This window comes from Cnephaeus nilssonii, assembly GCF_951640355.1.
Source record: "Cnephaeus nilssonii genome assembly, chromosome: 9".
Lineage (NCBI taxonomy): Eukaryota > Metazoa > Chordata > Mammalia > Chiroptera > Vespertilionidae > Cnephaeus > Cnephaeus nilssonii.
Genome location: NC_137080.1, coordinates 62,791,207 through 62,803,364, shown reverse-complemented (window position 1 = coordinate 62,803,364; position 12,158 = coordinate 62,791,207).

The window sequence follows — 12,158 nt, the reverse complement described above, 5'->3', positions numbered from 1 at the left end:
TGAGTCCAAGCTTAATTAATCAATTAGCAGACGGTTACCATTACTCATATACATTAAATTCCAAATGCAGGGTAATTATGCTATATCAGTTTATTTGCTCCATTCTAAGGTAATATTAGAATCCATTCATTTTTACACATGCTCTCTAAATTTTTGCTGATACACATTGCCAAGATTCTTCATTTCTTTAGGTGTGCAGGCTATCTCTTTCTGGACCAGGCCTTGTTCTTCTTGGACTGGACTATGCTGGGATCTGACTCTCAGAGACAATGAGGGATAGTGAGAATGGATCCTTGGAGGAATAGACATTTTTTTGTAAGTCAGCTGCCTTGCTGACGACAGCCCTAGGTTAACGGTCCTTAGAGGTTGAGTGTAATTAAGAGGTCAGGCAAGGTATGACCAACCCTTTGCAATTTAGGCTTAAAAAGGAAAGAAAGAAAACTGCCCATTTTCTGGTAGTGATGAAGACTAGGAGGAAGAAAAGAGGACAAAGATTCCAAGTGTGATATGGATGACACGCAGGGAAATAGCTATATCTGAAAATTAAAATATAACAACAGGCTAAGATTTGTGACACTAGAACCCAAGTGAGGTCAACTTACTTGAGCAAGCCAGACCTGCAGAGCAGTGGACTGTTTTCCCTCAGGCCCTGGAAATGGAAGATGGGACACTAAGCCTTTACACCTGAGCATGTTTTTAAACCTATTAGCATCTATGTTGCTAAGGGGACTTGCTTAAAACATGGGCATCCTTGAGACAATAAGAAGAAATGGCAGTAGTGGGATGCTGGGTTTCTTCACCAACCCTGCAGAGCTTGTCTGGTGTGGTGACAATTCCAGACCAACACTGAGCCCTTAAAATTTTCTCTAAACAAGTTTGAAAGGGATTGACAAATATGGTATAAAAATGTTTTTATCTCATTTTATGCTCAACTATAAACAACCTCTAGTAATAGACTAGCCAAGACATCTTAAAACTTCTCATACAAGGAGAAGGAAAATGAGTAAGTAACAAAGTAAGTGGCAAAGCCAAGTGATAAGCCAAGTTTCTTGAATCTTATGCCATTACTTGTTTAGGAAGGTCATGAGGAGTCACTAACGGGATAGAATACAGTGATGAGGGGTAGAAATATACAAGGAGAGAAAGAGGAGTAATCGACTTTTTCAATAAGATATAATTAAATAGCAAGAGGTTCAGGTTGAAAAAAGAAAAAAATACATCAGATGCTACCTCTTTTCTTCTATGAAAGAAGCTGTGATTTAGCCCAGCCAGCATAGCTTAGTGGTTGAGCGTCGACCTATGAACCAGGAGGTTACGGTTCCATTCCTGGTCAGGGCACATGCCTGGTTGCAGGCTCAATCCCCAGTGGGGGACATGCAGGAGGCAGCCAATCAATGATTCTCATCATTGATGTTTCTCTCTCTCTCTCTCTCTCTCTCTCTCACTTATTCTCTGAAACCATTAAAAATATATTTTTTAAAGAAAGAAGCTGTGATTTAGTGTTACTAAAGCTCAACCCATTTCTATAAAATAAAAATAAATCCTGTGGTACTTCAGTTTTACCACCACTATAATGACATATTATCTAATTTCTAAGCTTTTCTACTTGTGATTTTGGAGTAAAGGTAGGGAAGTAAGCATTTCTTATATAACAAATTTTATTATATTTCAATAATTAATACCATTTTGGGAATTAGAACCATTTTGGCAGCTCTTTCATTAGTGAAAAAAGGATTATCCAGTGAATATTTTCTAAGATTTATAACAGATGGAGTTGCAAAATATTAAAATAATTTAGTGTTATAGCAAAAATACCTATGAAAATTTATAGCTTTGATGTTCTGTGACATTTCTTTTGGAGGACAGGGTGTAATACAACACACATGCTTCTTATTATACTTATTTCAGATTTGTTTAGCAAAATTCCTAACCATATTTTTCCTAGCTGAGGATTTCACTTACCTCAATAATATATTCAGATGGCTTTTCTGATAGCTTTCCTTTCTTATTCTATGTGTTACAATTTTGTTGTTATCTTCTGGGTTGCCAGTCAATCAAGTCTTCCTGACAATGACACTCACCTATTTATTTCACTTAGCTCGGAGCATAGTCACTGGCAAGCAGTGATTCTTATTGAGTGAATGACAATGTGAATGATCAGAGAGAACAAATAATATGCTGGAATCTCCTGGAATATTATAAAATGTGAATTTTAAAATATTTTATACATTTGGGTTGTACTTTCTTTAGTGCATTTACTACCTATAGTGTTTCATTGACATTATAATTCTATTTTTATCTATTGACTCATAGTTGCAATACTTTTTAGTATTTATAGCCATACAGTTGCAATTTTAACTTGAATACTTCAAACCATTAAAATTAAGACTGAAATGTCCAGAACCAAGGGGTTTCTATGATTTAATATTTTAATTACAAATAACAATGATCTAACTGTAGATATAGTTTTATATTGTTGTGTATGCCATGTCAAGTAAAGCATGTGGTTTTATAGGAACCAGGGCCATGGTTGTTAGTTAACTAGAAAACAGTTGAGTCTCTCCCTTTAGGCTACTGAATCAGTCAAATTAGTTTCATCAGTCAAACAATTGGCCTAGTATGTAAATATTAAGTTCAAATTTGTCATTTGACTTTACTGATGAATTAATCATCAGTTAACTCTTTGATCTGTGCAGTTGACCTCTGCAGTTTTGTGTAGTCTTAGAATTTCCATTTCTGCCAGTCTCCAGTAGTTAAACTATTATGGAATTTTTGGATACAGACCATTCAGCTCTTTTGAGCTATTATATTAAGAAGAAAATGTTAATAACATACACATACTAATTTATCAGTATGATTATTATATGTTAAGGTATTATTTGATGTTGACATCACTACCACTGCCATTATAAAAAACACTAGAGGCCCGATACACAAAATTCGTGCAAGAGTAGGCCTTCCTTCCCCCGATGCTGGCACCCAGGACCCGGGCTTCCCTCACAGAGGGAGGCCCTACCCACCTACCACAGCCTGGGCCTCTGTCTTTGGGGCGATCGTGGAGCCCCCCAGTTGATTGCCCTTCTGGCTGGTGGCCTGGGCCTCCTTCTGTGGGGCGGTCATGGGGCGATGGCCAGGCCCCCAACCAATCGCATCGCACCCGCCTTGGCTGGTCTGGCGCCAGTGGGTGTCATAGCGTGGTCCCAGATGGTCATCTGGATAGTTGTCAGGATGGGATAGTCATCCGGATGGTCATTCTGCTGTTAGGACATTTGGTTGATTTGCATATTACGCTTTTATTATATAGGACTAGAGGCCCGATGCACAAAAATTGTGCAAGGGGCTCAGCCCTCGCAGCCCCACCCCATCGCAGCCCTGGCTTCGTCCGCAAGGTCGTCCGGAGGTCGTTCCGCTGTTCAGCCATTTGGTCGATTTGCACATTACACTTTTATTATTATAGATTAGGCATTATTCTCCTCAAGCTTTATAACCATGCTAGCATTTACACAAACTATTAAAAAGAGGTATTATATTTGTTCTCTGTGGTTTCCATGACCTTAATCCAAAACTGATGGTATTGACCAATAATCTAAAATATTTGAAACGATTGACTTGACAGAATGAGGTATGTTGGTGTACAAATAAATATGTGGAAAAAAAAACTCTTCAGAAAAAATTGGCATGGACTTTCCCCCTCCCCCCTTTTTGTAAAATGAGTTTATTTCTTGATCAGTTAGGGAACAGTTAAGATAAATCACTGATTTCATATTAGAAAAGTTTCATAAACTGGCCTGTCATCTCTAAACTGAGGGGAATTAACCTTTGTTTAGCCCCTGCTCTGTGCCAGAAATTGCACTGAGTTATTTGTCTACTTTATGGCATCTTTCTATTTGAGTTCATTTTTGGTGAGCCTTTGTATATAATTTATAGCTCTAAGACATTATCCTGAAAATATATCCCTCTTTTATACAGAGCAAATATTTTTATTTTTTTACTTAGTTATAAATCTTAGACTAAATTAAGTGCATAGGCCTTAGCACTTGAACAAATGATTTTATGTAAAGCTGAAGACTTTTAAAAAATATATAAGGTTATTTTTTTCACCGCTCCGGAGTGTGTAAAAACTAGAAGACCACAGATAAAATTTTTGAGGTCACCTTTCCTGCTTCTGTTTAGCTTTAAACCGAAGTGAATTAAAAAAGAAAGTAATGTCAACCATTTACAAACAGGGTTAAGTCTACCAGGTATTGAACAGTGAATGGGAAAGGCAAATTACAGTTTTCATAAGAACTTGACTAATGATTATTTATATAAACTTGTAAATCATCTGGGAATTTTGCTAATTAATGTGAAGAAAATCTTTTAAAACATGTGATAATGTTTCTAGTACAATAAATTTCTCTGATCTATTTATTTGTAATTCACAAGAAAACATATGTAACTTTAAGGTGTTGCCACCAATAAAATTCACTTGAGAGTGTTTGATTCCTTCAACCAGAGTTTAATGTGACAACATAAGTAACTGTACTTGTTACAGAGACTGGCTTATAACGGACACCCAGGTGTATTGATTTTTTGAAACCTCAGATTCTATTTGATACATTTTTTAAAAATAAAAGGCACAAGATTGCTTTCATGTTTATCTCTTCTGGTATGCCACTCTGGCCATGACTCTTCTTCTCCAACATTGTAAACTAGTCTCTACGTTCTCTCTTCCAAGTTTAAAAATGTGCTTGTCTCTTCCTAATCTTTAACACACAGACTACAATTTTCCTCTAATCCTGCCTCTCTCTTGAATTTATGTTTGTTTCATTTTTTAATTCTAACTGATTGGTCCTCTTCCCCACCATCCATTTCTCTTCAAGCCAACAAGTTGGCTTTGGACACCACCACTTGGTTAAAATGTTCCCTGAAGGCCTGTACTGCCCTCCTATGGGTGTTTTCCACGCATACTCTTGACTTCTTTGAAGCCTTTGAAGCTCATGAGAATTTACTCTTTCTGGGTATTCTACATAGCCTCAGTCTTTGTGACATCAGGCCCCATTCTTTGGCTCGCCCGTCAGTCATTATTCTCTTTTGCTGTCTCTTATTTGAGCACTTGTAGGGTAACCAAACATCCCATTTTGCTGGGGACTATCTCATGTTTGGCACTGAAAGTCCCCTTTTCTAGGAAACCACTCAGTCCTGGGCAAACGAAGAGGGTTGGTCACCCAAACTTGGCCCTTAAATGTTGGCATTGCCCAGACTTATGTTCTTAGTTCTCACTTCTCTCTTTACTCAGTAAGAATTTTTGTCCTTTACAGAGGCTTCAACTATTTACCAGGTATCAATGGTGACTAATCCTATGTCTCTAGCCATAAGTGATCTATTGAACCCCAAATGCTGTTTCTGAGAAAAGGTCATGGGCTCTGAGCTGGGCTCCTGAAGTCCTTAAAATCCAAATCATGCCAGCTACTAAGTGTGGAGCCTTGCATCATTTACTTAGTCTCTCCACATTATGGTTTTAACGAGAAATTCTATAATGCCCAATAATGGGTTGTTGGATTAAAGCTAAAAACTTTACAGTTCTCAGTGCAGAGCTGATACAAAGGAGGTATAAGATAATGTTCAGCTATTTTTATTTATCATTGGTGCTATACTTGAATCTTGTGTGTGCTTTTTTTAGCATAATTTCCACCAAAACTCATCTGAAGGATAAAAATATCCTCCTGTTGATAGAATGGCTCACTATGGCAGAGATTTTTAATGGGTAAAAATGGAAGAGATATGTCTGTCTAGCTTAGAAAAAGTCCCTTAGGTGGTCCTGGCATTCAATCACCTAACACCTACTAATTAAATTTGACCTTTTTTTTTTCTAGAATAGTAGTCTTAATACTTAATACTAGTTAGTAGAACTTAGAACTTAGTAGTAGCTCATGAAATACAGTGTGCATCAGAATCCCCTGTCAAAACACAGGGTCAGGGTCCCCCCATCCAAGGTCTCCTATTCAGTAGGTCTGGGGTATAGCCTAAAGATGGGAATTTCTAACAAGTGCCCAGGTCTTTGTGGTCCAGGGACTATACTTCGAAAACTACTATTGTAGAGTATTAAAATGACATGGCAGATTACCTTAATTTTAACCTCAAGTGGTGTTTTTTTTCCCTCCTCTTCCTTCTGCTCCCTTTTCTTCTCTTCCTCCTTCTTTTGGAGTTTTTTCTTTTTTTCTTTTTTAAACAGGATATCTGATTTACTTCCCCACCCTTTGAAATTTTGAATGGGTATTGGGCTTCCACTATTTTTTATTTTTAATCTAATCTTTATTTCCAAATGCAATTCATTATAGGATTCTAGTATATTGTGAGTTTCATATCATCTCTAGGTCTTAACTATTCTCAGATGCATGAAATCTGTTACTCAGTCAAGACCTTCAGTGAAAGCGAAGGGTAGTTATGTCTAAATGGCTTGAATTTTAGCTTTTCTTCTGCCCACTTTGCTTGATTATTTTACAAAATGTTATTTGAGTGAAAATGGTCACTCCTTTATTTTGTAGACTTGAGCGAAAAATTTAAATGTCAGTTTCAAAGTAACACAGGTAGTAATGACAGCTCAAGGAAGAACATTCAGGACTTCTGGTATTAGTACATTTTCTGCTGGATCCTATCTTTGTTTGTATCGTAACAGCTCAGTTTGTGGATGGGTGTAAAATGAGGTCACTGTTAGTGTAATGACAGTCCCAGAGTTATCTATAGATTTCTATGTTATCTGGAATTATCGAGTATGGCCTCCCTGTATAGAGGCATCCAGCTAGATACAATAAAATATAACACTGTAACTTTCTCTGTGATCCAAATGGTTGATTTTTGGAAACTCAGTATTACTAATGAGATTTTTTGCTTTTCTCCTTGTTTTCTGCCTATGAACATAACCATTGTTTTTTTTTAAAAACTACTGCAGAGCGGTGTGCAGAACGTGTGTGATAGTCAAATGGGGAACACAGAACATTTTACCCTAATGAGAGCTTTCACTTCCCGGGGTGACCTGTTTGTACTCTGTGCCAAAGACCTCCACAGCTGCTTTCATTCTGTTATTTCAGACATGAAGGGCAGCTCCTCCAGCAGCTGCAGAGCCCCCGCCCCCCACCCCCTTGCTCTGCACATATTCAGCAAAGGGGCTCTTTAATCTCTGGGTTTGAGAAAAAAGTTTATTAAGAAGAGAATGGGGCCACAGAATTCCTGGGGTGAGCCTTAGGAACACAGCAGGTGGTAGCCAAGAAACCATGGCAAAATTAAGAAAAAGGATTCAGATTCTCTTCAAGGCTGTGCGTGATTAGCAAAGTACGTACATGTGGGATACAGCTGTCCCTTAGAGAAGATCACATTTTTTGTCTCCAAGAATGAAGGGCGACTTTCCATCTAATGAATTTAGAAGATCTCTTGGCAGGTTGTTTTGTTATAAGTTAGCTATCCCCGGTTATACTTTGTATTTATTCTTTTATAAAACCACCTCTGTCCAGACTGGCAATTCTAAAAGCTCTTCTAAAGTTTGCAGTAGGAAATGAGATTTTCTTTCTCTCTTTCTTCTTATTTTTATTTTATTTTACTTTATTAAATGTGGTCTTTATTAACTCTTGGCAAAGGCCTCTGCCTGTGTTGCATCAATCTCAGGAAGACCTGCTGGTGGTGATGACTGTCTGTCATTCTGCTTCCAGAGAAAACTCACTGGGTACTGAAGCAGAGACAGAAAAGCCAGGGCAAGGGCCAGTACCACAGGCGCACGGCAGCAGGTCTTTAAAGACGGACGTAAAAGTACCCACAATGCTTGACAACCGACTAGAGAAAAGTCAACCAACAGGTTCATTTCTGTACACACCCATTCGTGACTCCCTGCAGCTGTGGCATCACCAATGATGTGAGTGACTTCCCGTAGGTCATGTCTAATGAGAGATGAGGGAGCTTGATTTTTTTCTTCTAAATCAAGATCCTCCCCCGCCCCCCTTGCCTATAGGTATTTAGTGTGTTTGCATCCCATATATATATTATTTTCTGGGGTACCAGGTGTCTAAAGTAAAATACACATACCATTTTCTCTGATTGTAAAATGCTGTGTGTTCATTATTCACTGTATATGCTTTCCAAAGATTCGTAACATTGATTTGTTTGTATTCACAAATCTGCCAATGAAAATGATTTGGTAGCAGAGGTTTTTTTTGTGCCTGGCTGGAGTGGCTCAGTTGGTTGAGCGTCATCCCATGCACCGAAAGATTGCCAGTTGGATTCTAGGTCAGGGCACATACCTAGGTTGGGGGTTTGATCCCAGTCAGAGCTCAGAGCACTAACCGATTGCTATTTCTCTCTTACATGGATAGTTCTCTCTCTCTCTCTCTCTCTCTCTCTCTCTCTCTCTCTCTCTCTCTCTCTCTTTAATATATTTTATTGATTTTTTTTTACAGAGAGGAAGGGAGAGGGATAGAGAGTTAGAAACATCGATGAGAGAGAGACATCGATCAGCTGCCTCCTGCACACTCCCTTCTGGGGATGTGCCAGCAACCAAGGTACATGCCCCTGACCGGAATCGAACCTGGGACCCTTGAGTCCGCAAGCCGACGCTCTATCCACTGAGCCAAACCGGTTAGGGCTCTTTTTTGTTTTTGTCAGTCTTGATAAAGGTTTGTAAATTTTATTGCTATTTCTAAAGAATCATCTGTTTATTGAGTTTATTTTTTTCTTTTTAATTTGTGTTATTTTCTTTTTATCTTTTTAATATCTGTTATTATTATTATTTCTTTCTTGCTGCCTGCTTTTTTTTCCTTCCTTTCTAGGTTTTGAGATGGGAGTTTAGATTATTTGTGATTTTTTTTCTTATGTAAACACTAAGTACTATATATTTTCTTCTCAGCATGACTTTGGCTCTATCACAAATTTATGTTGTATTTTCCTTTTAATCAATTCAATGTAATTTTTGAGTTTCCCTGGAGACTTCCTTTTGGGCACAAGGATTATTAGAATTATATTGTTTAGTTTCCCAAGTGTTTGGGGATCTTTCTGCTACTCATCTCTAGTTTGATTCCATCGTGGCTGTAGAACAAGTTCTGTATGATTCCAATTATTTTAAATTTGTTGAGGCCCAGGATATGGTCTCTGTCCTGTGAAAAAATGCTATTGTATGGAGTGTTCTATATGTATCAAATAGATTCAGGTGGTAACTGGTGTGTTCAGTTCTATATCCTTGATGATTTTCTGCCTACTGTTCTATTAGTTATTGAGAAGGGTGTTGAAGTCTCAAACTATAATTGTGGATTTGTCTATTTCTCTTTTCAGTTCTTTTATATTTTATACTAGAGGCCTGGTGCACTTGGGTGGGTGGGGTGGGGGGGTCCATCAGCCCGGCCTGCGCCCTCTTGCAGTCCAGGAGACCTTGGGGGATGTCCGACTGCAGGCTTAGGCCTGCTCCCTGTGGGTAGCAGGACTAAGCCGGCAGTTAGACATCCTTAGCACTGCTGTGGAGGCAGGAGAGGTTCCTGCCACTGCTGCAGTGCTCGCCAGCTGTGAGCCCGGCTTCTGGCTGAGCAGCGCTCCCCCTGTGGGAGTGCACTGACCACCAGGGGGCAGCTCCTGTGTTGAGCATCTGCCCCCTGGTGGTCAGTGTGTGTCATAGCAACCAGTCATTCGGCCGTTTGGTCGATTTGCATATTAGCCTTTTATTATGTAGGATATACATTTTTCAACTTTGTTGTTTGAAATACACACATGTGTGATTGCTTATATTCTTGGTAGATTGAAGAATTGCTTGTGAGTGACATTGCATGCCTCATACACACATACCCTTAACACATGAATGGCATCTTATACTTACCCCAGGGCAGTGAGAGAGAACCTTTGCAGAAAAATAATTCTAAAATTTATATGGAACCGCAAAAGACCCTGAATAGCTAGAGCAATCCCAAGAAAGCACAAAAAACAAAGCAGGAGACATCACACTTACTGATTTTAAGCCACACTATAAAACCATAGTAGTCAATATAATATGATACTGGCATGAAAAGACACATAGACAAATAAGATAGAATTAAGAGTCCAGATATAAACCCAAATACATACCATCACTAATATTTTGCAAGGGATCCAAGAATATTTAATGGGGAAATTAGTCTCTTCAATAAATAATAATGAGTAAACTGGATATCCATAAGCCAAAGAATGAAATTGGATACCTATCCTATACCACTCACAATAATTAACTCAAAATGAATTTCAGTCTTAAATATAAGACCTGAAAGTATAGCATTCTCAGAGGAGAAAAATCTCCTTAAAATTGATCTTGGCAACAATTTTTTGGCTATGACACTAAAAGGAAGAAACAACAAAGCAAAAACAAATAAGTGGGACTATATCAAACTGAAAAGCCAAAGTATGGAATTGGATAAAATATTTGTAAACCACATAGCCAATAAGGGGTTGATATCCAAAATATGTAAGATACTATTGGTGGGAATGTAAATTGTTTCAGCTACTATGAAAAACAGTATGGAGATTCCTCAGTCTCATTTCTTGGCATATATCTGAAGGGAATGAAATCTCCACCTGGAAAAGATAGGCACCCCCACATTTATTACATAATCATTTACAATTGCCAAGGGTTAGAAGCAACCTACGTGTCCATCAATGGATGAAGAAAAAAAAAATCTATCTATAATAATAAAAGTGTAATATGCTAATTAGACTGGTTGTCCTTCTGGACGACGTTCTGGAAGAAGTCAGGCCTGCAGCCACGGGATTGAGGGAGCCGCCGTGGCTGGGAGGGATCCAGGCAGCTGCCTTGGCTGCGAAGGCCTATCCTTGCACGAATTTCATGCATCGGGCCTCTAGTATATATATAATTTATTCAGCCATAATGGAAATCCTGCCATTTCTGACACATGCATGAACTTTGACAGCATAAGAAATAAGACAGAGAAAGGCATATACTGAATGATCTCAATTATATGTGAAATCTAGAAAAGCTGAACTCACAGAAACAGAGAGTAGAATGGTAATTGCTCAGGGCAGGAAGGTGGGGGAAGTGGGGAGATGTTGGTCAAAGGGTACAAACTTCCAGTTATAAAATAAATATTTTCTGAGGATCTATGTATAGCATGGGCGACTATAGTTAACAATACTATATTATACTTAAAAGTTGCTAAGAGAATAGATCTTAAATGTTCTCTCCATTTTAAAAAATGGTAATTATGTGAAGTGATGGATGGATTAACTAACCCTATTGTAATCATTTCACAATATACACATGTATCAAATCATCCCACTGCATACCTTAAATTTACACATTGTTAGAGCAGTTATAACTCAATAAAGCTGGAAAAAATAATAGTATCTCCCTCCACACTTACGGATATGTGAGAAAAATAAACCAAAATTGTTTAAGCTACTGTTTCTGAAACTTTAATCTGAATATGAATCACTTGGGGATCTTGCTAAAGTGACGATTTGAACTCAGCAGTTCTAGAGTAGGCCTGAGACTCTGCATTTCTAACAAGTGCTCTGATGACTCTGATACGTTGTGTCATGGACCATACTTTGTTAAGAAAGGGATTGGGTCATTTTGATCAGAAGTATTCATAGCTGAATCATCCTAAGTGATGATGAGAGCTACTAAGCTTCTGTACAGCAAAGAATTTCTGGCAAAGAGCAACACTTAATAAATTTTAAAGAATTCCATGATAGAAAGTACAGTTTAAAGTATTTAGCTAAAGCCACATACAACAGTTGCTGGTAAAAGTTAAACACTGACTCTGGGGTTGAGTTGGGGAGGGCCTGGATTTTAAAAAAATCTACTCTCTAGGGAAATGAAAGCAATGCCCACTTCCTTCATGGGAATACTCCCCTACCAAGGCTGATTTCAAGCAGCTACCAATGTGCCATCACTGAGTAGGGAGTAGGAAGAGATGTGCACAATTGACTCTCATGGTCTCATACCAGCCAGCTGTGCCACACAGCTGGCCTCAGAAACCATATCCATTAAATTAACTAATTACACACCAAAGAAAGCTCTGATTTAAAAAAATAATAATCCTTTCTCTTATTATAAAATAACATATATTTATATGGGTAATAAACTTAAGTATAAAGAGCAAAGCAAAAATGACCTATAAACCTTTCAGATAACTTACACTTCACTTTTTGGTATT